The sequence below is a fragment of the Mandrillus leucophaeus genome, unplaced genomic scaffold (genome assembly GCF_000951045.1).
Source record: "Mandrillus leucophaeus isolate KB7577 unplaced genomic scaffold, Mleu.le_1.0 Scaffold666, whole genome shotgun sequence".
In the NCBI taxonomy this organism is placed as follows: Eukaryota; Metazoa; Chordata; class Mammalia; order Primates; family Cercopithecidae; genus Mandrillus; species Mandrillus leucophaeus.
The window spans coordinates 775,834-797,465 of record NW_012107208.1 but is presented as its reverse complement, the minus strand read 5'-3'; positions in this window follow the sequence as shown (position 1 = coordinate 797,465).

Genomic DNA, 21,632 nt, shown 5'->3' with positions numbered 1-21,632 from the left:
AATCTTTGCTCTTTTTAAGCTCTGTAAGCTCTGAAATATATTTTCGGGTTACTTCAGTGTGTTTGACAAGACAACTTGATATTTCTATCAAACAAATGACTTTCATATTGCAACAATCTTTGTAAGAGCCACTCAAATAAAAGTCTCTTAAAAAGGAAAAAAAAAAAAAAAAAAAAAAAGAAAAAAGAAAATTACTATAGCGTAAACAAGAATGGGTGAAGGTATGTCATCTTGAGTAAGCCAAAATAATTGTTTTAAGAAACCTTGGCACATTCATTGTAAACCAATCATATCCAACCCATTATGTGGGTATGGAGTGGCTGTGTGCCCAGTCTGTTGAATCAGTCAGTGAATAAATGAATACAAAACATGCAGCTTTCCTACCCCTCTTGAAGAAGGCCTATAATTGTGTGTCTGTCCACCAAAATGGTGGTTCTCAGTGTGGTCCTCAGACCAGCAGCATCTGCATCAACCGGAAGCTTGTTAGAAATGCCAATTCTCAGGCCGCAGCTCAGACCTATGGACTCAAATACTCTGGTCGTGGGGCTCAGCCGTCCCTGTTTTAATAAGCCCTCCAGGGGATTCTGGTGCATGCTTAAGTGTGAGAATACTGCACAAGAAAATGGTTGTTTGTTAGATGCCTCAGTGTTCTTAATTACACTCCAAAGAAAGAATTGTCGTTCTTTCTGAGTATTCTGTTCTTGAACTCTTTCACTGTTTCATGGAAGCATCTCCCCAATGAATTCAGGGAGATGAACCACAACTCAGTGTTTGTTTTTAGTGATTCCAAGAGGTCAAACTGATGCCCATTGTCCTGACAGAGGAATGAAGGCTCAGCTGCTGGGCCTGGCTGGGCCTCCTGCTGGTTGAGGAGAATGGAAATTGACCAGGATGTGGAGATCTCAAATGGTTGCAATAACTTCCAAATCTATTTTTCTCTTTCTCTTATTTAGGTTGTGTTGCAAATGAAATCCAATCCATATTTTCCCTAATTTACATTTAAAATGGTTCAAATGTTATGTTGATAGGAGATGAGTGAGTCCCCAAGAGACCTTATGAACCTACTAAAACTTAATCTTCAAAACAGGAAGTTGCACTTTACCCAGTGCAAACAAAGTTTAGCACGAAAAGGCCTGATTTGTATTTAACTTTCTTAGCCCAAAAATTTGGAATATATTTTAATTTTCAAAACACATTCTCTCCCATTCTCCCTACCATCATCAATCACATCTGCTGCCTTTCCTTCTCATATAAACTAAGATGTGAGAGCTCTAACCTTATTTTCATAATCATATTCTTGTCTTTTATGGCTAAGGGATCATGAAACTCTGGAAATACACTAGTTACCTCTAAGATTAATTCAGTTCAACAACCATTTATTGTTGCCTGCACCAGGAAATAGGACTGGCCTGTGGTGAGAAAGGAGATTAAAAAAAAAAAAAAAAATTCAGAAATGAGTTGATCTTAGCTGAGAAATGACTATTTGGTGCGCTAAATATATGTTTGATCATCATTTGCCCCGATTGCTTGAGCATAAGACATAGCCTCTATATTAGATCTCTGAAATTTTTTTGGAGATTCTGAAGAGGATCTCCGTATTAGAGAACAAGCAATTTAATTAGTGGCTAGAGGAGGAGGGGGAGGAGGAAAGAGAGAGAACTGTGGCAACCTGCCTAGGCCAGGACAGGACACAGTCAAGCTGTCTTGTACCCAACTCCTCTATGTTCCCGTGGTACTTTGTACATACTCCCATCTAGTACTCCCCCTCAAGGCAACTAATGATATACACATCTATTTCTCTTAATAGGACCATGAGCCTTTTGAAGGCAAGGGCTGCTTTTTTTTCTCAAGGAAGTTGTGTTGAGTTGCCCCTGCTGCTCAATACAATGTGCATACTTCCACTGCTTCTCTTAGGTTGTTTGCAACTTGAGGCCTCTTGGAGGATTACAGAGATATTATCACTTCGGCCTTACACCTAGGAGAAGAGGCTCCCAGCCAGTGTAGGGCAGGGCCTTTTTAATTTAAAAATGCCAGAATTTAGGAATTCTTTTCCTTTATGGGAACCGATGGCCAGTAACTAGGTGTGGAGGCAGAAGAGCCCTGAGGAAATATGGTGAAAATAGGGAAGCCAGAGAGATGAACCTCCCTCACCCCCACCTCCATCCCCACTCCATTCAGTGCCTCATCCCGAGCCAGTGTGTCAGTGTGCAAGTTATTATTGCTGTATGGCAAATCACCCCAAAATTCTGGTTTTATAAAGGCAGCAATCACTGTATTATCTTTCCAAGCTTTTGCAAGTCAGGAATTTAGGAAGGGCTCTGTTGGGGTGGTTCTGGCATAACATTTCTTGCTGCAGCTGCAGTCAGGTAGTAACTAGAGCTGGAATAGGTGGGGGACTGGAGCAACCAGAACCTGGATGGCCATTTTTCTCACTCTTCATGAAGTCACAGGGCCTCTCCACATAGTCCCTCCATGTGGGACTTCCTAAAAGCATGGAGACTAGACTGTTTACAGGGAGACCCAGGATGGCAAGCATTAGTGTTACAGTAAGCAAGGTGGAAAGTTGAGTGGCCTTTTATGAACTAACCTCAGAAGTCTCACCGTGTGACTTCTGTCATAGTTTATCAGTTGAATAGTGCCACAAAGCACACCCAGTTTCACAGAGAGGGGACATGGCCACCCCTCCATGACAGAAGGAGTGTCAAAACCACGTTGTAGAAGAGTGTGTGAGATGGGAGATACTGTTTCAGACATCTTTGGGGAATATGTGATTTGCCATGGCCAGGAAGAGAGCTAACAGCTCTAACGTCTTTTTCCTTCCCGCCAAAATGGTTTCCTTAACCCCTTTCTCTCCCCACCAACACACATACACACCCTGCACTTTTTATTCCAGTTATATTTTTGGTTTTGTTTTACACTGAAGGAATCTGGCATAACATTAATGTTAAGAAGCCCTAAGGTTTCTGTCTAAGGAATGTGAATTTAGGTTTCATAAAACTTAAAAATGTCATAGGTTTGACTGTTCACATAGATTCCCAAGTAATTTTCCTAGGAAAGACTCTTTCAAGTCCTGTTGGTGGGGAAAAAGGTAGATGAAAATCAATATCGATGGGTAGCATTGTACAAAAAAATGTGTGCTGTAGGTTATACTACCACAGAGGTAGTTTCCTGTGGAAACTTTTTCCCCCTAAAAAAGGTTTGACCGTTCAAAGGTGAAACCTGTTCACATACATTCTCAAGTAATTTTCCCTGGAAATACTGTTTCAAGTTATACATACCTCCCAAATCAACCTGTGTACCACCAGTCGTTTACTGGTGGTAAAGCTCAATTTTAAAATATTTTGAGAAACAGGACAAAACTTGGGTGGGGAAATCTAATTTTCTATTATCCAAAGAAAAGTTCATTAATTAGTATTAACATTTGAAAAGACAAGATTAAAGTTTGTACCTTTTCCAAAGGTAATTTGTAGCATGTTCAATAGTAGATGTCATATACTGGCAAAAAAAAAAAAAAAAAAAAGAAAAAAATCACTAATAAATCCATTCACAAATTGTAGATGATTTTCTTTTTCTAGAAATTTTAACTTTTTAAATAAAGAACTGCCAGATTTTTAAGTTTCACTGAAAGTATCTAAAGCAAGCAGCAAGTAGCTATTGAGCTTGGTGAGATAATGACTATTTTCTTTAATTACCTTCCTACCAAATGTTGTGCTATTGAATATATTCTACACATAAATCATTCCAAAGGCAAGACTCAAGCCATCACAGATTTACATTTCACAAAGAAATATAAATTACCCTTGTCTCTATTTTCCACATTGATGATCTGTGTAATGAGCTGAGGAGGTAAGACTCAGGAAACCATCTTCATTAACAGTAAACTAAGAACAATTAATAACATTTCTTAAAAGAAGGAGGAGAAGCCATTACCCGGGACTAGATAATTGAATTGTATAAACTTATTGAAGCTTTACTGTAACTATAAGTATGTTTGCAAGTAATTATCACCCACAGCATAAATAACTTTATAATATTCTACCTGAGTCAGCGTTAGTCAGATTTGCAAAACACAAAGGAAAATAAGCAATGAGTTGATTCCTTATCCAAGAAAAGCATATTACTTAGTTACAAATAATTCCAAAATTCCCAGGGGAATGAGTGGGCAGAGACTGGTCCTGTACAGCCTATGACCCAACTTCAGATGTGGCAAACAGGTCCCCTGTTGACCGGAAGGCCACCTTCTGATAAATTGCAGCCCAAGCTTCCTTTACGTTTCTGAAAGCCCTTAATAATAACACGGAATTGTAAAATATGGAAGCCTGAGGGCTGGTATTATAACCTGAGACAGTTTTGGGAATCTTCATATGGGTAGTACCTGAAGTACACCTCTTGATTATTCCCAGAAGCAAATTTTCAGAAGATCTTCTGCCAAGAGCTTCAGATCTGTGAGAGAAAAACCTTGGGGGTGGGGGGTAGGGGGGAAGGTAGGGGGTACATAACCATGCTGTGAAATTCCTGGGCTAAATATTCATTTCAAAACAATAAGGTAGAAATGGAAACACTGAAATAGTCTATAAACTATCTAAATATTGTCACTACATGATTTTTCTTATTAATGCACTCATCTCTCTCCCTGTCAAAACTTCTGGCTGCTTTGTTGAATCCTATCAAAATAATTATTGGGGACTCATTTTTCTGGAATGAACAGAGGGCAGGATCAACTTCTCTGAAGCTGAAGTTTAGAGGAATGTCTGTATTTGAAATCTCACTTGTATAACACCCAGCCATCTTATTGCCCATGATTCTTGTGGACAAGAAACCAACCAAGGCATGTGTTTGAATGATTATGGTCTCTAACCTGAGCCCGAGACTGGTAAATTGCCAGGTGCTGACTCCTCACCGAAAGCATTTCTGCCTGGCTCAGTCTTAATTGTCACAGCTGTTTCTCTGAGTACGTATGGGATGTGGTGCCCTAGTTCTTCCTAGGAATGTGCTTCTTGAATGAAGGAAACATGTTATCTGCTTCTTATCTGATTATATGTTTATAAATGCATACCTACTTCTAACCTTGTCCACAGGCCAATTTTGGGTCAGCTGAAGGCACTCATTTGTTGTCTTAACTTTAGAAACTCTGTCCCAATAATTTAAGAAAGCCTAATCGGTAAAAGCCATCAAATTTCTAGGGAGAATTTTTTTTTTTTTTTTAATACACAAGGTGTTATTAAGCAGAGTAACTTGATTTGTACTTTTTCCCTTTCATTTTCCATAGGCTACAGACTGAATGTTTGAGGTCCCCTGACCCCCGGTTCATATGTTGAAGCTCTAATTTCCCAGATGATGGTATTAGGAGGCGGGGCCTTTCGGAGGTGATTAAGTCATGAAGGGAAAGCCCTCATAAATGGAATTAATGCCCTTATAAAAGACACTCCCCCCAAGAGCACGCATCATCTTTCTACCAGGTGAGGATATAATGAGAAGATGGTTGTCCGCAACCAGAAGAGGGCTTGCACCAGGAACAAAATCAGCCAGCACTTCATCTTGGACTTCCCAGCCTAAAGAACTGTGAGGAATACATGTCTACTGTCTAAGCCACCCAGTCTATGGTACATTGTTACAACAGCCCAAACAGACTAAGACATCATCTAAAAATGTCCATTCGCAACTGAAAGTGAACTATATTAATTATTTGTATATTACAAATAATATACAAAACATACCCACCATTTTATTTCTCCTTAAGTTCCATGTATAACAATCCTCTGGGAAACTGAATACTTTTCTCCCTTCATTGCCAGTAAAGATACCCTGTGATCTCGAGAGTTCTGCTATCAGTGGAGAGTAATCATTAAACAGAAAGCACCCCATGTGTAGTAAAAGACTCTGCACATAGTTCTAGTTATACCACCCCGGATTGCTTATTTGCTGAAGAATCCCAATTCTTGGCCTGGCTAACTTAGGTTAAAGAGCCAGACCATCAATATCATATACAAAAAGCAGGAATATTTTTTATTTAAGTGTTAATTTTCATTTAAAATGTTATACCTTTTAAAGCAATACATATGTACATTAGTCATCTATTGTTAACTTTCAAATTCTACAATAGCATTGGCATTTGTGCCTATTTTTCAAATTAAAAAAAAACTCTTTTCCTACTTGCTTTAATGCCTACTCACAAGGTATTAAAGGATATGAGAAGCTGAAGGTCTGTGATCCAGCCACCCCACAGGCTGACACCTTGGTGGTACTTTCTAAGTAACATTTGGATATGCTCTTCTTTAAAAATTGGATTCAGGGGAAAATTAGATTTAGGACTTTGTGGTTGGCATAGGGGTAAGTGTTGAGAAATGTTCTCTTGGCTTGCATGAAGGAAAGAATATGGCCATCCGGAATCTTTTTTAAAAAAACAAACAAGCCTTTAATCTTCTTGTTATACTCAATTTCCTTTTGCATGGAGAGTGTGGCACTGGGGCTGCCTATTTGAAAGAACTGTAAGGAAACAATGAAGAAGAATGGCAAAGGGAGTGGCTCCCAGGGTCCTCTATTCATTCCTATTCTTTATACAATGCATACAAAGACCTATAAAAAAGCATCTGCAGAAGATCAGTTAGGCAGAGGAAATTGGGATCTGGGTATTTATGCCTCTGGCTCCCTTCTTGCTGTTTTGCCTCAGGCTAGAGACATCCCTCAACCACCTTTTCCAGGTGGCAGGCTCTATGACAACTCAAAGACTCACCAGCTCCTTCCCTATTCCAGCAACCATTCCCTCCTCTCAAGCCGTCAAGCCTGAGTGGTAACAAGTTGGTTGCTACAAGTTACAGATACCTGCACTGTCCTTTGTGTTTCTCCTATGCTAACTTTTGTCAATAAATCCTCCTTTAATTATCCTTTTATTGAGCGTGTCAACTGTTTTTTGCTAGAACCCTGACCGATGCATCCATAGGATAGAATGTCTGCACTTTTCAGGGCCTCTGTAGAACATCTAGGAGGAAGTGCATGCAGTAAAAGGTAGGTGGCAACCACTCACAACATCAGCATGGAGTTTTGGGACTGAGTTCCAGACTGGGGGATGCTGGTGGGGTGCGACAGGGAGAGACAGTCAAATTTTTGCAATTTGTAACGTGCCACCACCATGGTGCACTTATTGCCTATTCCACAGGCAGGTGGAGAGAAGCTGCTGGACATGGAGCCAAGAAAACGGAACTCAGTTTCCCACTTCAAGTCCCTTTCAGAGAACTACAGCCTGAGTTTGCAAGGCCCTTCATTGTCACAGTTCCTTGTGAAGGGTACCTTAAGCCATCTTTATGAGTAAGAAGTGAGTGTCCTTTGGATTGTTTTCCCAAAATCTTTTAAACTCTGTAGGAAAATGTCAAGCAATAAAAAGTTATACGATGATACGTTTATGGTAAAGAGATGGTGTTTAAAAACAGTTAGGAATTTTGTGCATGTACTTACTTAAATAAAGAAACATCAAATTACCTAATAGTAATACATGTTTTCTTAATGACATTGCATTAAGAATTGCAAAAGATCATCTGTGTCAACCTGCCACCTACAAGGAAAACCACGTTTATTCCATTGAACCCCGCCTACTCTAGAAGTTCTTTAGGGAAATGGTGATAAAACAGCCTTCAACTTACCCTTGAAGTCTGCATTAAAACAGATATAAAGAGTTAACAGTTATTTTTGCAACTGAAGCTATAAAAGGGGTGACTATGGGATAGACCAGATCAACATCCAATCTCTAATAGAATGTTTTTCTTCCTGTCTCGCCCATCCAGCATTGGAATTCAGGAACTAGACACCTGCCTTATGTTTAATGTATATATATAGTGTCTAGGCTGATGAGAAAATGTCCTGGGAAGAATTTCTAAAACTAGTATATAATCATTTTGGTTCCTCAGCTTGATCTATCCATAGATCATCTTGGCTAGATTTTATTACACTGTATATCTAATGTTTAGACAGATATAGAACATTATTACTTGATTGGAAAAGCATTTTCTAAGCAAAGTAAGGATTTTTGCTGTATCATGACATGGAGATATAGAAATTTGGGGCCAGGCCCTGACTCTGCCATCTAACACATGTACCTCAGGGGTTTGTCACTTCACTGCCAGGGCTTTGGTACACTCATGAAGGGATAGAGGTAAATGATAAATAATGTCTTTTTCAGCTAGAATGAAAACCCTATTATCTGAACATGGGAAGATGGAAGGTCCTAGGTGTATAAATCAGGATTCTGCTGAAATAATTCTCCATAATAACTTCAAAACTTGGTGGTTTATAACAATGAACATTTATTTCTACCTCAAGGATCTGAAGATCAGCTGCAACTCAGGGCTCAGCTGACCTCAGCTCCAAACTTCAACTTGGGTTCAGATTTGCTCCATATTTCTTTTCAATCTGGTACCAGAAACTACCCAAGCATGTTATTCTCATGGCTGATGGCAGAAATACAAAAGAAAGGAGTGAGAGGAAATACACAATGTCTCTTAAGGCTTCAGCTGGGAACTGACACCCTTTCACTTCTATCTACATTTCCTTGGCTGAACCAAGTCACATGACCACGGCCAAAGTCAATGGATCAGGGTATATAATCTGCTTACTCTCTTGAGAAGTACTGCAAAGTCAGATGGCAAAGGATGTGGTAGTATAATTCTATTGCAAGAAAAGAATTAAGAATTAGGAACATAAATCCAATCTGCTATCCCATTGGCCATTGAGCATAGCCTATAATGTCTAAACTCTCCAGCTCTGATTGGTATGTTCCCCTCCTGTCTCCATATAGGGCAGTAAATCCATACATCATCACTGAACTTTACCAGCAAAGCAGAGCTACAGCTCTTTGAGAAGGGGCTGCTGGTTGTCTGAGAGGAAGCACCCTGCTGTTGGCCAGTCACTTCAAGACAGCACAGAGTTCGCATCAGTGGTCTGAATCAGATGGACATTTGTTGAGGACCCTCATTCATCAACATTCAGGACAGCAGAGAACTGTCTTGAGACATTCTATTCACCCTGATGAAGCCCCAAATAATTCCATAACAGTCTTTAAGTTCCCCAGTAAAACAGATTTCTTAGCTCTTCTCAAAAGTTCTCATACAAGAGATTCAATAGAAAACTGTGGAAGTTTCCTCAGTGACAGCCCCAGAAGGCCTGGCAGGGTGGTGGACTGCCAGAAATGCAAATTACCAGACTTGCGTCAACAGAAATCAGGAATTTCATCTCTCATTCAAGATCTATTGAGTCCTCTTGAAATCTGATCTTTATTCTGACTTGCTTGTAGATTTGCATCCAAGTCTGAGTCAGGAAAATCACCAAGCTACCCTTCTCAGAGATACTCAGACCCCTGTGGGGTATTCTCTTCCTTGTTCTCATTTTGACTCTTAGAATTATGGGTTGTAATGGAAATATTGGCATAATCTGAACTTTAGCTGTGGACTGTACAAGGAGAACTCATGGCTGTAATTTTGATTTTTTTACGTATAATCTGCCAACACATACACCCCCATAATGTAAACTTACTTGGTTTAGGTTTATAAATTGGGTGTTTTTGACAAAATCTAAGACCCTCAGGGAAATCACTATGCCATTAACAAGTCAGTTTATCTAAGGAGCCATTAGTGAAAGAAAGGATGGGAGAGAAGAAGCTGAACTTGTATCTTTCTTCCACGTCTTAACCCAAGAAATACACCTCCTTCAGATGGTGAGACCTCCCTTCTGTGGACAGTCATTCACCAAATCTGCAAGAAAACATCATGAGCTGTTTCCAGGCTGAATTATAGCTATGACTTCACACAGCTGCCTCACTTTCAGACAAGACAGTTTCAGTCAGATGATCTTGCTGGCCAGAAAAGGGGAGAAAGTCTCCTATCAACAAGCTACTGGCCATTGGCCAAACTGGTTGTCTCTCAATAGTGACGCAGGTTTAGAGCTACTCCTGGAAAAGCAGCTGTCTTCAAAGGATATGAAATGAGCTCATGCATGAAATAAGACTTGAGCAGAGATGTGATTCTGTTTATGTAATTGCTTTAATTACTACCCTCTCTGTAAGCCATTCCAGTATATTTTGCTTATGGAAATTAATACTTTTAATGTTATGAGATAAAATCAGTAAAAAACAACTTTCCCTTTCAAGAGGAAATGGAGATTTAAAAAGGGAAATATGCAATCAAAGTCAATATTCGCTCCAAAGATTAATTTTAACATTCTATGATACTAACAATGGGTATTGTGGGTGACCATCATACTCACTTCTACTAGAACTGTCTTGGAAGAAACTTTCCCATTGATTAGTCAGTTCCTTTTCGAGATTTAATCATTCACATTTTAGAATCCTTAACTATGTAAAATCTTACTATTTTAAATTTTATATGGATGTATTGGAATAATGTTCTTCATAGGCAGATGACAGTAGAAATAAATGCTTCTTTCCTTGATCATACCATACCTGTGATCTTGTGTTAATTATCTACTCTTATGTCATACTAGTGACCTTGTGTTGATTATCTACTATTGTGTAACAAAACCCCCAAAAGTTAGTGTCTTAAAGCAACATTTATTATCTCATACTTTCTGTGGGTCAGAAATCTGGGTGTGGTTTAGCTGGATCTTCTGACTCAGGATGTCTCACAAGGCTGCATTCAAGGTGTGGGCCAGGGCTGCCGTTTCATCTGAAGGCTCTACTAAAGAAAGTCTGCTTCCAAGCTCACTCACATGGTTGTTGACAGAATTCGGGTTCTCACAGATTATTGGACTGAGGGGCTGCAGTAATCACTGGCCATTAATGAGAGGCTTCTCTCAGTTTCTTGCCAAATGGGCCTCTCCAGAAGGCAACTTACAACCTGGCAGCTGGCTTCCCCAAGAGCAAGGTCTCTGACAGAAAGGAAGTGTATAAGAGATCACAAGTAAAAAGGAAGTCAGATTTTTTGTAACCTGATCTCAGAAGTGATATTCCATTACCTTTGTTGTATCCTGAGAAGGAAATCACTAAGTCCAGCCCCACTCAAGGATGTAAATATAAGAAGATAGAGATCATTTTGCGGCAGTTTAGAGGTTGGCTGACATAGCTCTTTTAGTCATTTAATAAAATATACTTTGAGATAAAGAAAAAAATTATTTATACAAACATACTAGAACTTACAACATAAATATATGGTGTTCCTATTGAGCTAGGCAATTTATAAGGCTCTAACTATTCTAATAATGTCACCTCTACTCAAACTACTTTTCAAATTAATTTTTAAAATTATTTTTCAGAGTTGCCTTAAGTGCCTATGTCACGTTCTTTCCATTTGAATAATGAAAAGAGTTAAAAGTCATTCAAAAAAATAAGGTTAGTTATCAAGATCGATAATGCTGTTTTTAGTCTTGGTTTTTGTAAGCATGAAATGAAAAGACTGATTTCCTTATGCAGCTCATAAATTGGCTTCAAAGGCAATGCCTAAAAAGGATTATTTTGATTTAACCTTCATTTGGATGCTTAAAACCTGATACTTATCTGAAGATTTTCAATCTGCTTCCTTCATAGCTATGGTTTTTGTGTTTACACTTTTTCCTCCATATCTAATATTCCAGGGCAAATAGAAAGTATAGATCATGTTGGGACATGTTGAGACAGAAGGGGACACTGAGGAAAGAACCAGGGTCCCCCAAGTGGGCTCCGGAGTACACTTTCTCTCACAAGCAGACAGAACACCTTTAGAGCAGCATGCACTTGGATTATCTACTGTACATCTAAGACCCCGCTAAGGTTTGCAGTTGGAGTCAGTATGAAACTGACATGCCACATCCACACCCAGGAAACTCCTCAGAACTGAGAGAAATCTGAGGAAAACCCACAGCCACTAATCTTAACCTGGTTGGGAGGAGAAGAGACACTGCATCACAAATAGGGGGATTGTTTTCTGGGGATCCATCCACTCGCAATCCTCAGGATTATAAACTGTTCATGAGATTCCTACTTGTTAAATAAATGCCTTCAATTTTGTCAAACTTAGCATAAGTGATTTCCATTAATCTCCATTTTCCTGGGCCCAAGGCAAGAGGTGAAAGGCTAGGCACTAGTTCTGTGCTGAACCCTGAGTCTGTGCAAAATGACCTCAAACTCTATTTTTCCATTTCCTCAGGCCACCCCTCCCCACTCCCACCCCTGTTTCCCTTTCCTCATACCTAAAGAGCAAGCCTAGAACCCTGATACTGTCAGAGGCATTTGAACCACAGCAACTCCATGTTGAGTAGGGGACTGGGTAAAATAAGGCTGAAACCTACTAGGCTGCATTCCCAGACAGTCAGGCATTCTAAGTCACAGGATGAGATAGGAGGTCAGCACAAGATACAGGTCATAAAGACCTTGCTGATAAAACAGATTGCAGTAAAGAAGCCAGGTAAAACCCACCAAAACCAAGACAGTCATGAGAGTGACCTCTGGTCATCCTCACTGCTACATTCCCACCAGTGCCATGACAATATACAAATGCCATAGCAACGTCAAGAAGTTACCCTATGTTGTCTAGAAAGAGGAGGCATGAATAATTCACCCTTTATTTAGCACATCATCAAGAAATAACCATAAAAATGGGCAACCAGCAGCCCTTAGGGTTGCTCTGTCTATGGAGTAGCCATTCTTTTATTCCTTTATTTTTTTTTTTGTTTTAAATGTTTTATTTCCACAGGTTATTGGGGAACAGGTGGTGTTTGGTTACATGAGTAGATTCTTTAGTGGTGATTTGTGAGATTGTGGTGCACCCATCACCCGAGCTATACACTCCACCCAATTTGTAGTCTTTTATCCTGCACCCCCTTCCCACCCTTTCCCCCTGAGTCCCCAAAGTTCATTGTGTCATTCTATGCCTTTGTATCCTTATAGCTTAGCTCCCACTTATGAGTGAGAACATACAATGTTTGGTTTTCCATTTCTGAGTTACTTCACTTAGAATAGTAGTTTCCAGTCTCATCCAGGTCCCTGCAAATGCCATTAATTCATTGTTTTTATGGCTGGGTAGTATTCCATCATTTATGTATACCACAATTTCTTTATCCAGTTGTCAATTGATGGGCATGCAGGTTGGTTCCACATTTTTGCAATTGCGAATTGTGCTGCTGTAAACATGTGTGTGCAAGTATCTTTCTTGTATAATGACTTCTTTTCCTCTGGGTAGATACCCAGTAGTGGGATTGCTGGATCAAAATGGTAGTTCTACTTTTAGTTCTTTAAGGAATCTCCACACTGTTTTCCATAGTGGCTGTACTAGTTTACATTCCCACCAGCAGTGTAGAAGTGTTCCCTGTTCACTGCATCCACGTCAACATCTATTATTTTTTTGATTTTTTTTATTATTGCCATTCTTGCAGGAGTAAGGTGGTACTGTATTGTGGTTTTGATTTGCATTTCCCTGATCATTAGTGATGTTGGGCATTTTTTCATATGTTTGTTGGCCATTTGTGTATCTTCTTTTGAGACTGTCTATTCATGTCCTTTGCCTACTTTTTGATGGGATTATTTGTTTTTTTCTTGTTAATTTGTTTGAGTTCATTATAGATTCTGGAGATTAGTCCTTGGTCAGATATACAGATTGTGAAGATTTTCTCCCACTCTGTGGGTTGTCTGCTTACTCTGCTGACTGTTCCTTTTGCCATGCAAAAGCGCTTTAGTTTGATTAAGTCCCAGCTATTTATCTTTGTTTTATTTCATTTGCTTTTGGGTTCTTGATCATAAAATCCTTACCTAAGCCGATATCTAGAAGGGTTTTTCCAATGATATCTTTTAGGATTTTTATAGTTTCAGGTCTTAGATTTAAGTCCTTGATCCCTCTTGAGTTGATATTTTTTATAAGGTGAGAGATGAGGATCCAGTTTCATTCTCCTACATGTGGCTTGCCAATTATCCCAGCACCATTTGTTGATTAGGGTGTCCTTTCCCCATTTTATGTTTTTGTTTATTTTATCGAAAATCAGTTGGCTGTAAGTATTTAGTTTTATTTCTGGGTTCACTATTCTGTTCCATTGGTCTACATGCCTATTTTTATACCAGTAACATGCTGTTCTGGTGACTATGGCCTTATGGTATAGCTTGAAATCAGACACTTTACTCTATGGACGTGCCCTAAATTCTTTCTTGGGTGAGATCCAAGAACCCTCTCTTGGGGTCTGGATCCGGACCCCTTTCAGGTAACAATACCTTTCTGGTAATAACTCTCCTGGATAGAGAACTGCGTTATTACTCCATGCCCACACGCAGCAACAAACTTCTGAGCATAACATGGATTTGCCTTCATAAAACTAAGGTAACAGGATGATCTTAGTAAGTTTTGATATCTGGATTCCTTTCTGTGCCATTTCACTTTGGTGATGACCCCTCCTGTTCTTCAGAGACCAGATTCTTTTACTGTTTGGTGGTGGATTGGCACACTGGTAGTCCCTGAATTTCCCTATATTTATGCCTTCATGTAGTTCCCTCCCAAAATGATTCTGAGTTTGACCAGGCACCATGTGACCTGCTTTGGCCAACAGGACATTAGCAAGCAGAGACCTAGTAAATGCTTGCACACTGGGGGACATGCCCTCTTAGAGAACTCATTGGAAGTCTCTTGCCACGGTATAAGGAAGTTTAGGTCAGCTATTGAGTGTGGAGAGGACACAGGCAGAGAAATCCTAGAGGGTGAGAGGCCACCTTGGATGTTTCTCACCCAAGCAAGCTCCCAGATGAGTTCAGCTACATGTGTGACCTCAGCTTTATGATATGGAGCATAAGGTGGCCTGAGTTGAGCCTCATGAACCCGGATAATCATTAGAAATGATAAATTGTTGCTTTACACCAAGTTTTAGAGTGACTTGTTATGCGGCAGAAGAGAAGTCAAACACTTCCTTCTCTTCCCCAGCAGCAAAGCAAGAAAGTGGAAAACAATCATCTTTACATCTGAAAATTGATTGCTTGGTTTTAAGCATCTGAAGGCCTGAAGTATGTTGCTTCATCTGCATTTCAAATTGTGGATTGGAAGATGAGGTTATTTGGAGAAGCATGTCTTCTTATATAGGTATAATGAAAGGAGGGCTTAGTTTTCTACAACTTCTAGGATTCCACTCTGGTAAGCAGCCAGGAAGAGAGGATCCCTTACTCCTTAATTCATCTCTTTCTCCTTTACCTTTTCTACTGACCAGGATCCAGCCTTTATTTCCCTTAATACTTACTCAGTTGATTCATCCATTTCATGTTTTCTATTGTGTTAAAAGATGTTCTGCTGACTATTTTCTCAGTTTGCTCTTCCGGCTCTGTGTTTCTCCTTTCTCATTCCTTCTCTGTGCCCTGGGTTGACCTCTGTGGTAATGCGGCACCTGAGCTCACCAGAACTCTGGTTTCTTATTGAGTTGGGCCAAGGGGCAGCACTCACAGGAAATCGAGGGCTAGAGGAGAGTGGTCAGGAAATGCATCCCAGCCCCACCCTGCCTTCCTACAAGTCACAGTCTCCTTTATGGACAGGTAATCCCTCTCCCACAGCAAGAGCTCTCTCTGGGTTCTAGTAATGGTGGCTTCTCCCTGCCCCTTTAAACCTTGGGTGGTAATGGATTCCTACTTTTGTTAGTCCCTGGCGTGCATCACCAACCTTGGTGGTTCCATTAACCCTGTCCACAATTCTGTAAAAGGATTTTTTTCTCATCTATCACCCCTTGAGTGTGCCATCTGTAACAGTGGTCACATCTGTTTCCTCAAGGATCTTGATTGATAAAAATGCTAACTAACTAACTATACTTATTGTAAAGACATTTTCAATTTCTTACTAGAGATGTGCATAACTGTTAATATCTTCTTACCTACATAAAGCCAAGAGCCCCATTGCTGAGTTGGTATCATTCCAGTGAACAGCAGAGGAGGGCTGGGTGCCGTGGCTCACACCTATAATCCTAGTACTATTGGGAGGTCAAGGTAGGCGATCACTTGAGCCCAGGAGTTTGAGACCAGCCTGGACAACACAGTGAGACCGTGTCTCTAAAATAAAATTTTTGTTTAAATTTTTTAACAGTGTAGTGGCACATGCCCGTGGTCCTGGCTACTCAGGAGGCTGAGGTGGGAGGATCACTTGAGTCCTGGAGGTCGAGGCTGCAGTAAGCTGTGATCATGCCACCACACTCCAGCCTAGGCAACAGACAAGACCCTTTCATCTTCCCTCCCCCCAACCCATAGAAGCAGGGGAGCACTTGGGGTAGAAGTTACAACATGACCACTTCTTTGTGTTTCAAGGAGTAAGGAGGACATGTCTCTATCTCTGAGATAGAGTCCCCAGGACTGGGAAGAGGAGTGGGATTTATAGTTCTGTGAGGGAGGTGGATGACCGAACCTCATCTGGCTGGCTGGGGGAGTGTGCTCTTCCAATAGGTCACAGTAGCCTAGGGCCAGCAAGATTTCACTGGAACACAGCCAACAACAGCTGGCAGACAGAGGGGACCAGGGCCCCTTGGAAGCTTTGAGGAGTCCAGGAGGGATGGCAGCTATGCAGCAGCAAGCTGACTGACGCCAGGAGTGGCCTTCAGGTGTCCAAGAGGACAGATTGTAAGCAACTGATGGGGAGTGGGGATAGTTGACACAAGTAAAGCGTGCTGGGCCTCTTGCCAAACTGCCTCTTCATTCATTTTAAATTTAATTTTGAGAAAGAAGATGTGATGGGACCAGATCCCTGATGGTTACTGAGTGGATTTTGGAGAACTACTTTGTATCGACAATGTTTCCAGTTATGGAAATGTTTATGATTTTATTTAAAAATCTGCTTCACCGCCGGGCACGGTGGCTCAAGCCTGTAATCCCAGCACTTTGGGAGGCCGAGAATGGGCGGATCACGAGGTCAGGAGATCGAGACCATCCTGGCTAACACGGTGAAACCCCGTCTCTACTAAAAAAATACAAAAAACTAGCCGGACGAGGTGGCGGGCGCCTGTAGTCCCAGCTACTTGGGAGGCTGAGGCAGGAGAATGGTGTAAACCCGGGAGGTGGAGCTTGCTGTGAGCTGAGATCCGGCCACTGCACTCCAGCCTGGGTGACAGAGCGAGACTCCGTCTCAAAAAACAAACAAAAAAAAAATCTGCTTCACATAAAATAAGATTCTACAAATACATAGCTGATCACTTAGAATCTCTTCCGCAAGGCACAAGCCATCCTAGGAGGGTATAAATTCTAAAGTTCAGTTGAAATCAATGATATAATCAGGTCTAGCTATGGGTGGTTAATGGGAAAAGATAACTTCAATTTCTGGAGGTTGTTTTTTGTTATGACTTTCAAGTGTAACGTGCAGAGTTACATTACAGAGAATTTGAAAGGATACTAGTAGTTAAATGTTAGGATAGATGACAGGCTAATACCTCTAATATATTCTTTGTCACCTTAAAAAGGAAGAGAGAAAGGAAGGAAGAAAGAAAGGAAGGAAGGAAGAAAAAGAGGAAAGAAGAAAAGAAGAAACTGTTGGAAAAATACAAAATATTTTGAATAGAGAGATTTCAAAAAATAAGTCTCTAAAAACATGGCCACACTCTTCCAATGAACAGCATAGCAAAAGAAAATGGGCTTGAATAGTGAGTAAGAGGACTCTACTCCCACTACCTCCTTCATCCCATAAGGTCTCTTTTTTTTTTTTTTTTGAGACAGAGTTTCTCTCTGTCGCCCAGGCTGGAGTGCAGTGGCGTGATCTCGGCTCACTGCAACCTCCGCCTTTGGGGTTCAAGCAATTCTCCTTGCCTCAGTATCACAAGTAGCTGGGACTACAGGTGCATGCCAGCATACCTGGCTAATGTTCTGCATTTTTATTAGAGACGGAGTTCACCGTGTTAGCCAGGATGGTCTTGATATCCTGACCTCGTGATCCGCCTTCCTTGAGTGCTGGGATTCATAAGGTCTTAAATCATGATTTTAAAAAAATGTCCTTACTACAAATTAGAACTTCCAACCTGGACACTGAAAAAGAAACTTTAAATATATATTAATAGATGTGATTATAGATAAGATACTGTACATACATTATCTCCCTGAATCCTTGCACTAATTCTAGACAATAGATATTACCCCGATTCTACAAATAAAAAAACAGGCAGAGAGAGGTTCAGTGAAATGCTTAATGACTCATGATCAGAAGGTAGTGAAGCTGGGAATTGAGCATAGGTTTATGCTTTTTCAACAGCTTTACACTGCCTTCTAAATAGGAAAAAAGTGTGTGTTGGGGGTGGGAATCAAGCAACTGGCATTTTTAGAAAGTTAATTTAGTGAGAACATGTGGTATTCGGTTTTCTGTTCCTGTGTTAGTTTGCTGAGAATGATGGTTTCCGACTTCATCCATGTCCCTCCAAAGGACATGAACTCATCCTTTTTAATAACTGCATAGTATTCCATGGTGTGTATGTGCCACATTTTCTTTATCCGGTCTATCATTTATAGGCATTTGGGTTGGTTCCACGTCTTAGCTATTGTGAACAGTGCTGCAATAAACATACATGTACATGTGTCTTTATAGTAGAAAGACTTATAATTCTTTGGGTATTGGGATAATACCCAAAATCCCAGTAATGGGATTGCTGGCTAAAAGGTATTTCTGGTTCTAGATCCTTGAGGAATCACCACACTGTCTTCCACAATGGTTGAACTAATTTACACTCCCACCAACAGTGTAAAAGCATTCTTATTTCTCCACATCCTTTCCAGCATCTGTTGTTTCCTGACTTTTTAATGATCACCATTCTAACTGGCATGAGATGGTATTTCATTGTGGTTTTGATTTGCATTTCTCTAATGACCAGTGATAATGAGGTTTTTTTCATGTGTTTGTTGGCCACATAAATGTCTTCTTTTGAGAAGAGTCTGTTCATATCCTTCACCCACTTTTTGATGGGGTTGGTTGTTTTTTCTTGTGAATTTATTTAAGTTCCTTGTAGATTCTGGATATCAGCCCTTTGTCAGATGAATAGATTGCAAAAATTTTCTCCCATTCTGCAGGTTGCCTGTTCACTCTGATGGTAGTTTCTTTTGCTGTGCAGAAGTTCTTTAGTTTAATTAGATCCCATTTGTCAATTTTGGCTTTTGTTGCCATTGCTTTTGGTGTTTTACTCATAAAGTCTTTGCCTGCTGGGTGCGGTGGCTCACGCCTGTAATCCCAGCACTTTGGGAGGCTGAGGCAGGAGAATGGTGTGAACCCAGGAGGCGGAGCTTGCAGTGAGCCGAGATTGCGCCACTGCACTCCAGCCTGGGCGACAGAGCGAGATTCCATCTCAAAAAAAAAAAAAAGTCTTTGCCCATGCCTATGTCCTGTGTGGTACTGCCTAGGTTTTCTTCTAGGGTTTTTATGGTATTAGATTTTACATATAAGTCTTTAATCCATCTTGTGTTAATTTTTGTATAAGGTGTATGGAAGGGGTCCAATTTCAGTTTTCTGCATATGGCTAGCCAGATTTCCTAACACCATTTATTAAATAGGGAATCCTTTCCCCATTGCTTGTTTTTGTCAGGTTTGTCAAAGAGCAGATGGTTGTAGATGTGTGGCGTTATTTTGAGGCCTCTGTTCTGTTCCATTGGTCTATACAGCTGTTTTGGTACCAGTACCATGCTGTTTTGATTACTGTAGCCTTGCAGTATAGTTTGAAGTCAGGTAGTGTGATGCTTCCAGCTTTGTTCTTTTTGCTTATGATTGTCTTGGCTATATGGGCTCCTCTTTGGTTCCATATGAAATTTAAAGTAGTTTTTTCTAATTCTGTGAAGAAAGTCAATAATAGTATGATGGGGATAGCATTGAATCTATCAATTACTTTGGGCAGTATGGTCATTTTCATAATATTGATTCTTCCTATCCATGAGCATGCAATGTTTTTCCATTTGTTTGTGTCCTCTCTTATTTCCTTGAGCAGTGGTTTGTAGTTCTCCTTGAAGAGGTCCTTCACATCCCTTGTGAGTTGTATTCCTAGGTATTTTATTCTCTTTGTAGCAATTGTGAATGTGAATTCACTCATGATTTGGCTTTCTGTTTGTCTATTATTGGTGTATAGGAATGCTTGTGATTTTTGCACATTGATTTTGTATTCTGAGACTTCGCTGAAGTTGCTTATCAGCTTAAGAAGATTTTGGGTTGAGACAAGGGGTTTTCTAAATATACAATCATGTCATCTGCAAATAGGGATAATTTGACTTCTTCTCTTCCTATCTGAATACCCTTTATTTCTTTCTCTTCTCTGATTGCCCTGGCCAGAATTTCCAGCACTGTGTTGAATAGGAATAGTGGGAGAGGGCATCCTTGTCTTGTGCCAGTTTTCAAAGGGAATGCTTCCAGTTTTTGCACATTCAGTATGACATTGGCTGTGGACTTGTTTACCTAGTTTATTGAGAGTTTTTGGCATGAAAGGGTGTTGAATTTTATTGAAGGCATTTTCTACATCTATTAAGATAATCATGTGGTTTTCATCGTTGGTTCTGTTTATGTGATGGATTACGTTTATTGATCTGCATATGTCAAACCAGCCTTGCATCCCAGGTGTAAGCCGCCTTGATCGTGGTGAATAAGCTTTTTGATGTGTTGCTGGATTCAGTTTGCCAGTATTTTATTGAGGATTTTCACATCGATGTTCATCAGGGATATTGGCCTGAAATGTTCTTTTTTTGTGTGTCTCTGCCAGGTTTCGGTATCAGGATGATAAAATGAGTTAAGGAGGAGTCCCTCTTTTTGTATTGTTTGGAATAGTTTCAGAAGGAATGGTAGCAGCCCCTCTTTGTGCCTCTGGTAGAATTCGGCTGTGAATCCATCTGGTCCTGAGCTTTTGTTGGTTGGTAGGCTATTAATTACTGCCTCAATTTCAGAACTTGTTATTGGTCTATTCAGGGATTCGACTTCTTCCTGGTTTTTCTGGTTTAGTCTTGGGAGGGTGTATGTGTCCAGGAATTTATCCATTTCTTCTAGACTTTCTAGTTAATTCTGTAGAGGTGTTTGTAGTATCCTCTGATGGTAGTTTATATTTCTGTGGGATCAGTGGTGATATCCCCTTTGTCATTTTTTATTGTGTCTATTTGATTCTTCTCTCATTTCTTCCTTATTTTTCTGGCTAGCCATCCATTTTGTTAATCTTTTCAAAAAACAAACAAACAAACAAACAAACAGCTCCTGGACTCATTGATTTTTTTGAAGAGATGAACAATGAGAACACATGGACACAAGGAGGGGAACATCACACGCTGGGGCCTGTCGGGGAGTCGGGTGATAGAGGAGGCATAGCATTAGGAGAAATAACTAATGTAGATGACGGGTTGATAGGTGCAGTAAACCACCATGGCACGTGTATACCTATGTAACAAACCTGCACGTTCTGCACATGTATCCCAGAACTTAAAGTATAATTTAAAAATATTAATTTATGTAAACGTTTCAACATTTTCTTAAAAAAAAAAAATCTCAGCCTGGGCAACATAGCAAAACCCTGTCTCTACAAAAAATACAAAGAGTAGCCAGGCATGGTGACATGTGCCTGTTGTCCCAACTACTGGGACGTGGGGATAGCTAAGGTGGCAGGATCTTCTAAGCCCAGAGAATTGAGGCTACAGTGAGCCAAAATCATACCAATGCACTCTAGCAGCCTGGGCAACAGCAACCCTGTCTCAAAAAAAAAAAATCCTTCTATTT